The sequence below is a fragment of the Elephas maximus genome, chromosome 8 (assembly GCF_024166365.1).
Source record: "Elephas maximus indicus isolate mEleMax1 chromosome 8, mEleMax1 primary haplotype, whole genome shotgun sequence".
NCBI lineage: Eukaryota > Metazoa > Chordata > Mammalia > Proboscidea > Elephantidae > Elephas > Elephas maximus.
Window position 1 is genome coordinate 62,974,386 of NC_064826.1, and position 16,082 is coordinate 62,990,467.

A 16,082-nucleotide genomic window follows, 5' to 3' on the forward strand; every position below is an offset into this window, starting at 1 on the left:
TAGCTGTGATAAATGAGACAGCCTTTGTAAAAAGCTGTAGGATAGTTACTGACATGTAATGAACATGAATAAATGGTAGCTAGTAATTTTTAATTTTAGCTAAGGAGACCTGGTGGTGCAGTGGTTAAGTGCTGAGCTGCTAACCAAAAGGTCAGTGGTTCAAACTCACTAGATAGTCTGTGGGACAAAGATGTGGCAGTTGGCTTCCTTAAAAATCACAACCTTGGAAACCATATGGGGCAGTTCTACTCTGTTCTGTAGGGTCACTGTGAGTTCGAATCGACTGGATGGCTATGAGAATCGGTAATTTTACCTACACAATGGTCTTAAACATACCAACAATTGTAAAAATGGCCCAGAGCTGGGCAACATTTCATTTTGTTATATTATACATAAGGTCACCATGAATTGGAGCCAACTTGCCAACAATTAACAACAAGAAATAATTTTAGCACTGAAAAATAGGAAAAATGTTCAATAATAGGAAATGGTTCAAATAAATTATAAGAAATATGTATGATGGAATGTTATGCTGTTGTTGTTGTTGTTGTTAGGTGCCGTCGAGTCAGTTCCAACTCACAGCGACCCTATGCACCACAGAATGAAACACTGCCCAGTCCTGTGCCATCCTCGAATTGTGATGCTTGAGCCAATTGTTGTAGCCACTGTGTCAGTCCATCTCATTGAGGGTCTTCCACTTTTTTGCTGACCCTCTACTTTACCAAGCATGATGTCCTTTTCCAGTGACTGGTGCCTCCTGATAACATGTCCAAAGTATGTGAGACATAGTCGCACCATCCTTGCTTCTAAGGAGCATTCTGGCTGTACTTCTTCCAAGACTGATTTTTGGCCGTCCATGGTATATTCAATATTTTTCGCCAACACCGTAATTCAAAAGTGTCAGTTCTTCTTCGGTCTTCCTTATTCATTGAGCTTTCGCATGCATATGAGTTGACCGAAAACACCATGGCTTGGGTCAGGTGCACCTTAGTCTTCAAGGTGACATCTTTGCTTTTTAACACTTTAAAGAGGTTTTTTACAGCAGATTTTCCCAATGCAATGTGTCTTTTAATTTCTTGACTGCTGCTTCCCTGGTGTCGATTGTGGATCCAAGTAAAATGAAATCCTTGACAACTTCAATCTTTTCCCCATTTATCATGATGTTGCTTATTGGTCCAGCTGTGAGGATTTTTGTTTTCTTTATGTTGAGGTGTAACCCATACTGAAGGCTGTGGTCTTTGATCTACATCAGTAAGTGCTTTAAGCCCTCTTCACTTTCAGCAAGCAAGGTTGTGTCATCTGCATAACGCAGGTTGTTAATGAGTCTTCCTCCAATCCTGATGCCCCTTTCTTCATATAGTCCAGCTTCTCAGAGTGTTTGCTCAGCATACAGATTAAATAAGTATGGTGAAAGGATACACCCCTGATGTACACCTTTCCTGACTTTAAACCACACAGTTTATGTTATGCAGCCCCACATGTCTGTCACTTTGTCATACTGTGGGGGCTTGTGTGTTGCTGTGATGCTGCAAGCTATGCCACGGATATTCAGATACCAGCTGGGTCACCCGTGGCAGACAGGTTTCAGTGGAGCTGTCAGACTAAGACAGACTAGGAATAAGGACTCGGTGGTCTAATTCTGAAAACAGTTAGTCAGTGAAAACCTTATGAACATCAGCAGAACATTGTCTGATATAGTGCTGGAAGATGAGCCCCCCAGGTTGGAAGGCACTCAAAAGACGAGTTGGGAAAAGCTGCTTCCTCAAAGTAGAGTCGACCTTAATGGTGTGGGTGGAATCAAGCTTTCGGGGCCTTCATTTGCTGATGTGGCATGACTCAAAGTGAAAAGAAACAGCTGTAAACATCCATTAAAAATCAGAACTTGGGATGCATGAAGTGTGAATCTAGGAAAACTGGAAATTGTCAAAAACAAAATGGAATGCATAAAGATTGATATCCTAGACATTAGCGAGCTGAAATGGACTGGTATTGGCCATTTGAATCGGACTATCATGTGGTCTGCTATGCTAGGAATGACAGCTTGAAGAGGAGTGGTGTTGCATTCATCGTCGAAAAGAACATTTCAACTCTATCCTGAAGTACAACACTGTCAGTGATAGGATAATATCCATACGCATACAAGGAAGACCAGCTAGTACATCTATAATTCAAATTTGTGCCCCAACTGCTAAGGCCAAAGATGAAGAAATTGAAGGTTTTTTGCCAGCTTCTGTAGTCTGAAAGTGATAAAAAATGCAGTCAGGATGCATTGGTAATTACTGGTGACTGAGATGCGAAAGTTGGAAACAAAGAAGAATCGGTAGTTGAAAAATATGGCCTTGGTAATAAAAACAATGCCGGGAATTGCGTGACTGAATTTTGCTAGACCAATGACTTCTTCATTGCAAATACCTTTTTCACCAACATAAATGGAATACACAAGAATCAAATAGACTATATCTGTGGAAAGAGACGATGGAAAACTCAATGTCACCAGTCAGAATAAGGCCAGGGGCCAACTGTGGACACAGACCACGAATTGCTCATGTGGAAGTTTAAGTTGCAACTGTAGAAAATTAGAACAAGTACACTAGAGCCAAAGTACGACCTTGAGTGTATCCGAGCTGAATTTAGGAACCATCTCAAGAACAGATTTGATGCTTTGAATGCTAACGACCTAAGACAAGACGAGATGTGAAACGAAATCAAGGACATCATACCTGAAGAAAGCAAGAGGTCATTAAAAAGACATTAGAAAGAAAGAAAGAAAAGACCAAAATAGGTGTCAGAAAAGACTCTGAAACTTGCTCTTGAACGTCAAGCAGCTAAAGCAAAAGGAAGAAATAATAAAGTAAAAGAACTAACAGAAGATTTCAAAGTGGGGCTCGAGAAGACAAAGTAAAGTATTATGATACCATGTGCAAAGAGCTGGAGATAGAAAACCAAAAGGTAAGAACATGCTTCACATTTCTCAAGCCGAAAGAACTGAAGAAAAAATTCAAGCCTCGAGTTGCAATAGTGAAGGATTCTATGGGGAAAAAGTTAAACGACACAGGAAGTATCAGAAAAAGATGGAAGGAATACACAGAATCACTATACCAAAAAGAATTGGTTGATGTTCAACCATTTCAAGAGGCAGCATATGATCAGGAACCGATGGTACTGAAGGAAGAGGCCCAAGCTGCACTGAAGGAATTGGTGAAAAACAGGGCTCCGGGAATTGACGGAATACCAATTAAAATGCATTCAACAAATGGATGCAACATAGGAAGTGCTCACTTGTCTATGCCGAGAAATTTGGAAGATAGCTGCCTGGCCTACTGACTGGAAGAGATTCATATTTATGGCTATTCCAAGAAAGGTGATCCAACTGAGTGCAGAAATTATTGAACAGTATCATTTATATCACATGCAAGCAAAATTTTGCTAAAGATCGTTCAAAAGTGCTGCAGCAGTATATTGACAGAGACCTGCCAGAAATTCAGGCTGGATTCAGAAGAGGACATGGAACCAGGGATTCCATTGCTGATGTCAGATGGATCCTGTCTGAAAGCAGAGAATACCAGAAGGATGTTTACCTGTGTTTCATTGACTATGCTAAAGCATTGGACTGTGTGGATCATAACAAATTATGGATAACATTGTGAAGAATGGGAATTCCTGGACACTTCATTGTGCTTTTGAGGAATCTGTACATAGATCAAGAGGGAGTTGTTTGGACAGAACAAGGGGATACTGTGTGGTTTAAAGTCAGGAAAGGTGTGCGCCAGGGTTGTATCCTTTCACCATACCTATTTAATCTGTATGCTGAGCAAATAATCTGAGAAGCTGGACTATATCAAGAAGAAGGGGGCATCAGGTTTGTAGGAAGACTCATTAACAACCTGCCTTATACAGATGACACAACCTTGCTTGCTGAAAGTAAAGAGGAGAGCCTTCAGTATGGATTACACCTAAATATAAAGAAAACAAAAATCCTCACAACTGGATCAATAAGCATATCATGATAAACAGAGAAAAGATTGAGGTTGTCAAGGATTTCATTTTACTTGGATCCACAATCGACACCATGGAAGCGGCAGTCAAGAATTCAAAAGACGCATTGCGCTGGGCAACTCTGCTGCAAAGGACCTCTTTAAAGTATTGAAAAGCAAAGGTGTCACCTTGAAGACTAGGGTGTGCCTGACCCAAGCCATGGTATTTTCAATTGCATCATAGGCATGCGAAAGCTGGACAATGAATAAGGAAGACCAAAGAAGAATTGATGCCTTTGAATTGTGGTGCTGGCGCAAAATATTGAATATACTGTGGACTGCCAAAAGAATGAACAAATCTCTCTTGGAAGAAGCACAACCAGAATGCTCCTTAGAAGCAAGAATGGTGAGACTGCGTCTTATACACTTTGGACGTGTTATCAGGAGGGATCAATCCCTGGAGAAGGATATGATGTTTGGTAAAATACCGGGTCAGCGGGAAAAAGGAAGACCCTCAATGAGATGGATTGCCACAGTGGCTGCAACAGTGGGCTGAAGCATAACAACGATTGTAAGCATGGCGCAGGACCAGGCAGTGTTTCGTTCTGTGGTACATAGTGTCACTATGAGTCAGATCTGACTCGACAGCACCTAACAACAACAACAACAGCTCCTAAAGACCACATTCTAAAAGAATATTTAATGATATGGAAAAATGGTCACTAAAAATTAAAAAATAAGCAAGATACTAAAGTATATTAAGTTTGATTCTAATACGGAAAAGAAATATATATGTATTTTTATTATACCCCTAGAAAGAAATTTCCAGATTGTTAAATATAGGTATCTCTGGGTCTAAGTTTACAGATATTTATATTACGTTTATTTAAAAATTTTTCTACAAAACAATTACGTAATTAGAAAAATGTTTTAAAGTGCAGTGTGATTTGTGCCACAATATAGTACCTGTAGGTACGTGCAAAGAAGAAATATCTAAAAGCCATAGGAGGCTTCTGAAGAAGTGGGTTTTGGAGTTTGGGAACGAGGTGCTAATAACTAACACCCCTCTATCCCACTGACTTTGGAACCAACTGAGAGGCAAATAGAGACCAAAACAATTGCTTTTATTACTAATAAAGGTTAGGTTGAAGGCTGTGTCTTTAGGTCTGTTAGTCAAGCAAGCTGGCTAAAAGAACTAGAGGGTCTTACAGCAAGGAGAGCAAGGAAGAATGTGTGTTCACTGCACAGAAGAGGCTGAGAAGCAAAGGCAAGCAGAGTTCCTCCTAAACTCAAGAAATCAGTAAGAAAATTCACTCCTCCCCGTGGAGGGCAAAGGAAGTGCTACTCTGGTGGCTCTCTACATGAAACCAGAAAAAAATGGAGGTTCTTCCCAACATTGGGGAGTGTTCAACTATATCAAATACCATGGAAACATCGACTAGAAAGAGGACCAAAATAATGTCTGTAGAATGATAGGGAAGAAATCATTGGAAGTAGAACAGTAGAGATAACCTACTTTTAAGAAGTATGCCAGTTAAAACAAGGAAAGGAAAGGATGTACGTTGAGGAGGAGTACGTAGAAAAACCATGGTTTACTTTTCATTTTTATGTCTTTATTTGTTAAATTTTAGGATCAGAGAAATTTAAGCCTGTTTGTAGTTTGATGGGAATTAATGAAAAGGAAGACTTCAATGAGTGGAGAGAGAACAACTGATAGTACAGAGTACTGGAGTTGGTTGGAGGCAATATGAAGTGTATTTTATCTGAAGCAGGAGATCTCATCATCAGTTCAGCCCGAGGGAGTAGTTATGGAGGATAACTGGGAGCTGTCTGAGGACAAAAGAAGCATATTTGTTGTAAATCCCCCAACAAATTTTTAATTGAACCAAAGAATACAGTGATTTAATTTAATTCTTCTAGTACCTCAGAAGCAAAGGAATTAAATATTTTGGTATTTTATGTGGTTTTGGGAATTGGAAAGGCAGAAATTGCTTTAAAAGATTGGGCCAAAAAACCAAACAAGTGAAATAAATAAAATTCAACAAATCAAGAATTTTTGTTTTCTAAGAAGAAATTTGTTTAGAGAGTAAAATTCAAAAGGAATTTTGAGAAGCATAAGGTTTAAGGTATGGTAAGCTCGAGGAATAAAGTTTATTTTGTTGGCCAATCTTCTGAATTATGCTTTATTATTATCAAGCCCAGCTCTGTGGAAAATAAGTGTATTTAATAAAGTAATTAATTATGGCTAATATAGATTAGAAAACATTAAGTGATGCAGGTGTCTGTAATGATTTACTGAACTGAGAATGTATGTCCATTGCAGCACCTGACTTGGATTACATATGCAGATTTGGACACGTTCAAGGAGACAAAGCAGACAAACATACATGAGCAGTGGTTTTATCTAGTTACTATGAGCATTATTATTATTTTTTTTATGAGCATTAAATCCTTTGCTCTTATGGAACTTCAAAACTGGCAAAAGAACAAAGTTAGAACTTAATACTGTTGCTGTGTTTAATCAATCATGTGTTCCAAATACATTAATTGAATACCAACTCTTGAAGCGTTTGGCAAGAGACAGGTCATTGTCTTACAAAAATAAAGCATTTTCCCAAATGTCTCTTTTCGTAAATGGAATTTACATGCAGATTTTATTGAAGATTGATGATGGATATAATACTGACCACAATATGAATTTAGGACACACAGTACTTAGTACTTGATCTCCACATTTAATCCTGTTTGCACTGATACAATGTTTTCCATTTTCATTGGTGGGTGGGGCTCATCCCTATCTCCTAAATCAAGTAACAAAGAAAGTAACAATATTCAGGGTCAGGTTATCAGGTTTGTATAAAAACATGGAGAAGAGAATCTAGGGAGGATGGAGATCAGGAGAATGTTACCTCTGAAGTTTAAATCAAGACTTAGAAAACAAAGCCAAATTTGCCAAGTCAAGGTCAGGAACGTGTAGTAATTAATAAAGTAGGGAAAGGTTGAGAAAACACTGCAATAAAGGATAGGCAGATTGTTGGCAGAGGGGTTTTTAAGTAGCTTAATAATTCTTCCATCTCCAGCTGACTCTGCCTATCAGATCAGCCACACATTAATGTGGTCCATGGAAACAAGTCATTCATTGTAGGTAAATAGGATATCCCTGAACCACCATATGAGGGTATGTGTCTTGACCGATTATATCAGAAGTGATGCATTTAGAAGGGTCCAATGTCTCTCTTAGGTTATCATTGTGGTGAACACCTGCATGCATCATTGAGAGCCGACTGGAATTGGCTGTTGATCTGTGTTCAAGGTCATTGTATAGAATAAAAACATCAGCCCCATTTAGGGGTCAGAGTCTTGACTTTGACTTCAGTAGCACCCTTCTCTAACTTATTGTTGTTATATGTCGTCGAGTTGATTCTGACTCATGGCGACCCTATAGGGCAGAGTAGAACTGCCCCAGAGGGTTTCCAAGGAATGGCTGATGGATTTGAACTGCTGACCTTTTGGTTAGCAGCCCAGCTCTTATCCATTGTGCTACCAGGGCTATAACTTATTGAACTAATTTGCCATAGACAGACTGTGAGCAAAGTTATACACATTCAACCAAACAAAAAGGAATTTTTTGAAACTTCATCTTTAAAATTCAGTTTGGAAATCATATTTCAGGCTTCTCTTTTTAGTCTAGGCAAAACAAAAAGAAGAATATGGATGAAGAACATTCTTTATACTTGTTTCTAAGTACTGAGCAATAACTGATAAAATTTATTTGAAAAAAAGTTTTATGCATTGTAATTGGACATATATTCTTGTGAATAAAAAACAGTTTTATATAATTTTTTTCAAGTTATCACTTTTCATTTTCTAACCAGGGGTTAGTACACTTTCTCCGTAAAGGGCCAGATAGTAAATATTTTCGTTTCTGTGGGCCATACTGTCTCTGTTACAAGTCCTTAACTCTGCCAAGCGAAAGCAGCTGTGATTGGCCGTGGCAGTGTTCCAATAAAACTTTATTTACAAAAATAGGCATCTGGCATGAACACACATTTCACTAAAGAAGATATTCAGGCAGCCAACAGATACATGAGAAAATGCTCTCGATCATTAGCCATTAGAGAATTGCAAATTAAAACTACGATGAGATTCCATCTCACACCAGCAAGGCTGGCATTAATCCAAAAAACACAAAATAATAAATGTTGGAGAGGCTGCGGAGAGATTGGAACTCTCATACACTGCTGGTGGGAATGTAAAATGGTACAACCACTTTGGAAATCTATCTGGCGTTATCTTAAACAGTTAGAAATAGAACTACCATACAACCCAGAAATCCCACTCCTAGGAATATACCCTAGAGATACAAGAGCCTTCATACAAACAGATATATGCACACCCATGTTTATTGCAGCTCTGTTTACAATAGCAAAAAGCTGGAAGCAACCAAGGTGTCCATCAACGGATGAATGGGTAAATACATTGTGGTATATTCACACAATGGAATACTACGCATCGATAAAGAACAGTGACGAATCTGTGAAACATTTCATAACATGGAGGAACCTGGAAGGCATTATGCTGAGCGAAATTAGTCAGAGGCAAAAGGACAAATATTGTATAAGACCACTATTATAAGATCTTGAGAAATAGTAAACCTGAGAAGAACACATACTTTTGCGGTTACGAGGGGGGGAGGGAGGGAGGGTGGGAGAGGGTTTTTTATTGATTAATCAGTAGATAAGAACTGCTTTAGGTGAAGGGAAAGACAACACTCAATACATGGAAGGTCAGCTCAATTGGACTGGACCAAAAGCAAAGAAGTTTCCGGGATAAAATGAATGCTTCAAAGGTCAGCGGAGCAAGCGCGGGGGTCTGGGGAACATGGTTTGAGGGGACTTCTAAGTCAATTGGCAAAATAATTCTATTATGAAATCATTCTGCATCCCACTTTGAAATGTGGCGTCTGGGGTCTTAAATGCTAACAAGTGGCCATCTAAGATGCATCAATTGGTCTCAACCCACCTGGAGCAAAGGAAAATGAAGAACACCAAGGCCACACGACAACTAAGAGCCCAAGAGACAGAAAGGGCCACATGAACCAGAGACCTACATCATCCTGAGACCAGAAGAACTAGTTGGTGCCTGGCCACAATCGATGACTGCCCTGACAGGGAGCACAGCAGAGGACCCCTGAGGGAGCAGGAGATCAGTGGGATACAGACCCCAAATTCTCATAAAAAGACCAAACTTAATGGTCTGACTGAGACTGGAGGAATCCCGGCGGCCATGCTCCCCAAACCTTCTGTTGGCACAGGACAGGAACCATCCCCGAAGACAACTCATCAGAAATGAAAGGGACTGGTCAGCGGGTGGGAGAGAGATGCTGATGAAGAGTGAGCTAATTATATCAGGTGGACACTTGAGATTGTGTTGGCAACTCTTGTCTGGAGGGGGGATGGGAGGATAGAGAGAGAGGGAAGCCGGCAAAATTGTCAAGAAAGGAGAGACTGAAAGGGCTGACTCAAGAGGGGGAGAGCAAGTGGGAGTAGGGAGTGAGATGTATGTAAACTTATATGTGACAGACTGATTGGATTTGTAAACGTTCACTTGAAGCTTAATAAAAGTTATTAAAAAAAAATAGGCATCTGGCTAGATTTGGTTACAAACATAGTTTGCCACCTGCTGCTCTAAATTCATGGAGAATTCTTGAAGTTTATTGTGTTTAGGAAATTGAAAGCCAATTTGCTTTTAATCATAGTAATAATAATAAAAAAAATAATAGCTAACATTTATTGAATACTTGCTATGTGTTTGATGGTTAAGGTTGTATGTCAACTTGGCTGGGCCAATATTCTCAGTGTTTCTATGTGATCACTCCCATGATGGGATCTGCTGTGAGCAGCCAATCACTTGAAAAGGAGTTTCCTTGGGCATATGGCCTGTATCTGAATATAAGCAGCCCTTCTGACTTTTTGCTTGCTCTGTATCCTGCAGCTGGCTCCTGCTCTCCAACTTGCCCATCTTGGATTCACCAGCCCCTCCAACTACATGAATCAGGAGAAGCCTCTATCCTGATCCACCGACTTGAGATGTTCTAATCTCTACAGTTGTGTGAGCCATTTCCTTAGTATGAATCTCTCTCTCTGTATATATTTATATGATTTACTGGTTTTGCTTCTCTAGCGAATTCAGCCTAAAACAGCCTGCCAGGTATTTTTCTGAAGTGTTTATTAATTCATTTAATCCCCACGCTAACCCCAATTCTCTTTTTATAAATTAACTTGTCTTGGATCATACAGTCAGTAAGTAGTGAAGCAGGGATTTGCACAGTCCAACTCCAAAGTCTGCACTCTTGATTGTGAAAAATATCACCCAGAAGACAGTCTACCCTTTTCTAGTGTCTCCTTATTTAACACGTGGGAAATACTGACAGGTGGGTTTGCCTCACAGTACTTGAGTCATCCACCTGGCAGCTGTCTCCCTCTTCACACCTGGTTGGCCCTAGTTCAATAGGCTGCAGCTTCACCATGTGGACAGTCACAGGAAAGAGGATGTAGGCCAGGCCACATCCCTGTGTACTGCTCTGGTTCTTTATTCTCCACAATATACCACATGAGCCTATACAGGTGAATCCAAATTATCAGGAAGTCTTGATGTGATTAATGGGAATTCTTACCTAAGAAAAGGCAACATTATAAACTGTACACTAAATGGATCTGTCCCCATAGCCCAAAAGAAAAGCATAAGAAAAGACACTCCTGTTTCTAGCCTTCCTCTCTAATTTTGGGGCTCCCCTCGTCTTCATGGGGCTTCTTCCTTTAAAAATTACACAGCGTGAGTCCTCACTCACCTTTTGAGAAGTCTCATCTCCAACTCACAGAGTATGGTCTGGAGCTTGGTTCCATCCTGATGGCCCCCTCTCCAGACAATCTGTGGAACCCAGTCACTTGGAAGGACTCCATCAATGTGTTCTCTGCCTTCTGACTACTGGTTGGGTTTAGTCAATGGAAAGCCCTGGAAGGGGATCAGGAAGGTGGCCTTGAGCTGGCTGTATCTCTTTACCAAAGGCTACCACTCCTCTCGAGTGGCTGACTCTACCTGACTGTTTTTCTTTCCAGGTCCTAGCAACTGCCTCTGGCCTAAGGGTGGTAACAAGTTACTGTAGTATTCCTAGTGGTTCCCCTATACCCCATATTTGTACATAATCCTTTTGTAAGTAAACTCTCCCCAAATTATCCTATTTGAGTGTGATATCCATTTATTCTTGAGACCCAAGTGATATATCCACTAATTAAGAACACTTGGAATCCAAAACAGTCATGAAATGCAGTAATTCATTTTTTAGTCAAACTATTATTGAGTGGCTATTATGAGCTGGCCAAGTGCTAGGCCCAAGGGATATGATGGCTAATAAAAACAACATGGTCCATGTCTTCATGAGCTTACAGTTTTGTGGGGGATATGAACAAATAAGCAAAGAATTGTTTTGAGGGGGAAATTCTACAATAGTGAAAGGGCAGGGTGCTATATGAGCATATAGGGAGCACCTAACACAATCTTGAGGCATCAGGGAAAGCTTCCTGGAGGAAGAGATATCCAAACTGAGGCCAAAAGGAGGAGAGAACATGAGCCAGTCAAAGGGAGATGTGGTGTGTATGTTGGGGTGGGGGTGGGGGGGAGTGTTTCAGACAAGACCCAGAGTCCTAAGAGAGTGTGGCTTCTTAGGGCCCTAAAAGTTTTTGGATATAGAGGGAGACAGCACAGGCTGTAGAAGTAGGTAGGCATCAGATCATAGAGAACCTTGTCCTTCTGTTAAAGAGTTTGGGTGGGGAAAGCCGTTGAAGAGTTTTAGGGATACTGTAATCAGATTTGAGTTTTAGAAAGATCACTCTGCAGAGTGCAGAGAATACCAAAGGGGTGAGTCTAGTTAGGCAGGCGAGAGATGATGGTGACTTGCACAAGAGCAGAGGCTAGTACAAAAAAAAAAAAAAAAAAGAGAGAGAGAAAATAGTAGATTTATAGAGAAATTTAGACAGTAAAGTTGACTGATTTAGACAAGAAATTGGATTTTGGCTCTGGGGATCAGGAGGATGAAGAAAAAAAGTGTTAAAGTGTTCCACAGGTTTTAACATCGAGTGAATGGATGATGGTCATTTTCTGAGATAGGAAAAACGGGTTTTGGGAGAAGAAAATGAGCTCAATTATGAACAGGTTAAGCTTGAGGAACCTGTGGGATATGCAGGGGGAGGGTGAGCAGTTGGACATACAGGTCTGAAGCCCAGAAAAGAGTTTTTGGGAAGATGTAAAAATTGGAGATTCATCAGCGAATGGACGATAATTGACGCTCTGGGAGTGGATGAGAATGTTTAGGGAAAGTATATAAAGTGAGAAAGAGTAAGGTCTAAGGTCAAACCAAGGACTGCTGTATTTGAAGGGATGGTAAAGAAAGGATCTTATGAAGGAGTCTGAGAAGTAAGAGAAGCAGGAGAAAAATCAGGATCGAGGAGTGCTCCTGAAGCCTGGAAAGACGCTGTTTCAACCAGGTTTTATACAGAGATAGAGCAAGAAATTCTGAAAATTGTATTGGGGAATGAAGAGGACAATGACCCCACCTTCTAACCCAGATGGGGTGGGAGAAATAGATAACCTCTTTTGGAAAGACTGCAGAGGAGGTTGTAGCTCTTAAAGGTAGAATTGTGTCTTAATTAAGGCAAGGCAGCATACTTTCGGTAAAGAGTCTGGAGAAAGAGAGGGTGTTCTTTTATTACAGAAGGGATTTCCAGAGGATATGGTGTTATGCTTGGGAAGTAGGTCAAGGAGAAGCTGCCCAGAACAGCACAGAGATGTGTTCACAGGGTGGTTTGTAGCCTGGAGCAGCCTTCCTGTTTCCCTGTCTACCCTTCCTCCCACCACCACAGTGTTCCTAGCCTACCTGCAAGATGAAAGTACCATCTCTTTGCGCATGATGGTAGCCCAGACATGCAGGACTCCATGACGGTGACAGTGGGGGCAATAAATAAGAAAAAAGCAATCTATTGCAAGATAAATGGAATCTGAAATACGTAGTGTTAGTTTGTTAAGTGCCATGTGTGGCTGGATACATTGATGAGTCCCAAATGACAGACCAAGAGAAAGTTTTCATTGATCCAAGGCAAAATGAGAAAAATGCAGACAACGTAGTGATTTTTTTTTTTTAATACAGCTAAATATATTCAATTTAAATCATTGCCATTTGTTCCTAAGTTATATTATTCCTTGCTTTTTTGGTTATTAAAATGCTTTTCTTTTATGGAATAATGTTCATAATTAATGACTGTTCATTTGAATTATCTTTCTTGGTGAGATAAATTAGTGGCAATCTATTGATTTTACAGGTTTTTGAAATCTAGAAGCCACTCATTGGTTTCCCCACTTACGAATCATTTCCTCAATACCATATAATTTGTTTATGCCAATTAGGGGGTGGGAGGGCAGAACTTAAATGTTACTTGGCATAATAATCATTCTGTCAATTGCCAAGTAACGTCTACTAGCATCCCTTCTGAAACACAGGTTGGGGAATCGAGTGGATATATCAGAGTTCCAAGAACAAAAGGTTCTGCTTTCAAACAGACTCGGTAAACCTTGCATGCCAAATCTCTCTCTGGGGTTCATGATGCGCATATCGCATGAAAGACTGAGAAGTTCTGGAGCCAAGAAATCAATTAAATTGCGTTTATTGGTTGAACAAACAAATTTGTCTGCTGCAGGGAAAAACTTTTCTGGGACCACCTATTTACCATCTCCTGGAATAGTCTTCTGTTAAAACCAGTTTGAGAAGCGTTTGGATAGATGCTCTTGAACAATAACCAAATCTGTGCCCTCCTGCTGTGATTAGTCACATATCTAAGGAAACCCAGCCAAAGGTGAAGTCTATTCAAGTACAATTTTATTTGTTTTTAATCATATCATACTGATGAATACCTTAGTCTGCTAGCTATACTTAACAATAAAACAGCAAATACGTGGCATTTACCATGTTTCAAGCACAATTCTCAGCATTTTACATGTATTAACTTATTCATTCCTCATACATAACAATGTATGTTGTAAGTACTATTATTATCACCATTTTATGGATGAAGGCACAGAAACACAGACAGGTTACGTTACTTGCCCAAGATCATGCAACTGGGTCCAGAACTTTAGCTCTTGACCACTCTGTGCTGCCCTCTCTGAGGGGCCTCTCTAGCCACCATGATCTTTCAAAGTTCGGTTTCACCTTTGTATGATGAATTGGCTGCCTGTGAACTTTCTGAAAGAATGAATGATGGATGGAGGTGTGCTTAAACTGCTCAGGAAAAGGACACCTGACCTGGATTGATTGTGTTTCTTAAGCTTGGTCCCACGATAAGATGTATGACCTTTCCACAGGCTTTGGAAATAGTAGCAGCCCCTAGTGGGCCATCTTTGAAAGGAGTCACCAAATCACGGGCTGACCACACTCCTAAGGCTCTGGGGCCTCCAAACTGGCTAAAAGGAGTTGGCCAGGAAGGGCTGATTCCTTGGTCTGGATTTACTCTGGGAGAGGCTCTAGGTTCCAAGGAGAGGCTCTAGGTTCCAAGAAGAGGTTCTAGGATCCAAGGAGAGCATCTAGGTTCTAAGCCGAGGATCTAGGTTTGAGGCTTTTGGCACAAAGAGTCCCAGGAAGTGGTTAGGCTAGATTAGTGTTTTGAGGTTGGTGGACCAGAAGTGCTGGTAGTCGGGGGATCTCTAATATCAGTTATATTGAGCCACTTCCCAATTCTGCACTCAATTCTTAGGATGGCATATGAAAGTAACATTTAATTTGAGAAGAAATAAAATACTGTTTTTGTACCCCTTAGGATATTGCTGGTATAAAACCAGTGACTTAGTTGGCCTCCAGTAAAACAATAACTATATGTCACTCTGAGAGTCCAGTGAACTGGCAATAACTGGGAAACTAGTAGAAGGCCTGGAAACTTTCGGTATTAATTTAAGTTCAAGGTGGTCTTGCATCCCTTTGTGGCCAAATTACATGGGGAAAAACACTCTCAAATACTTCCAGATACCTTCGGAGTTCACTCTGCATTTCAGTGATATTTAGTCAGTTTTTTCTTTTTTTCAGCATACCAAAGCCAAACCTCTTGGGGAAAAACAAAAAGATTGGAGCATTTGAACGAATTAAAGAACTACATCTTAAGAAAGTAAATAGACTACTGTTGAACAGCAAGTATAATTTTAACAGAACAGTATAACACTGTTAGTTACACAAAATCGCAGGGAACATACAAGTATATATAGCAAAGCTATCTGGCTAATTTGGAGGTAAGCAGGCCTAAGAGGAAGGAGCCCTGGTGGTGCAATGGTTAAATGCTTGGCTGCTAAGTTTGGTGGTTCAACCCTGTCTAGTCACTCTTCAGGAGGAAGATTTGGAGATCTGCTCCCGTAAAGATTAAAACCTAAACCAAACCCATTGCTGTTGAGTGACCCTATAGGGCAGAGTAGAATTGCCCCATAGGGTTTCCAAGGAACTGTTGGCGGTTTCAAACTGCCGACCTTTTGGTTAGTAGCCAAGCTCTTAATTATTATGCTACCAGAGCTCCGCTAATTACACAAAAGTAGTAGAAAAATGCTGCAGACCACCAGTTGCCGTCAAATGGATTTTGACTCATGGTGACCACATATGTGTCAGAATAGAACCCAGAGCAGAACAACAGGGTTTCCAAGGCTGTAATCTTTAAGAAGCAGACTGCCAAATCTTTTTCTCGTGGGTTCCAACTCACTGACCTTTTGGTTAGCAGCCAAGTGCTTAACCACTGTACCACCAGGGCTTCTCCAGTAAAGATTACAACTTAGGAAACTCTGTGGGGCAATTCTACTCTGTCACATGCAGTCACTATGAGTCAGAATGGACTTGACGTCACGCAACAGCACCAACAGGCCTACCAGGTGGGTAAAGTGTTTGTCTGAGACATTAGTAATAATGTCCAAGGTTAGAGGGAAGAAATTTTTCTCTTCAGGGAGAGGGTAGTTTCTTATTTTTCCCTAAAACAAATATTTTTCTTTCTCTTCCCACGGTTCTGTCCCTTTCCCACTAAAATGACA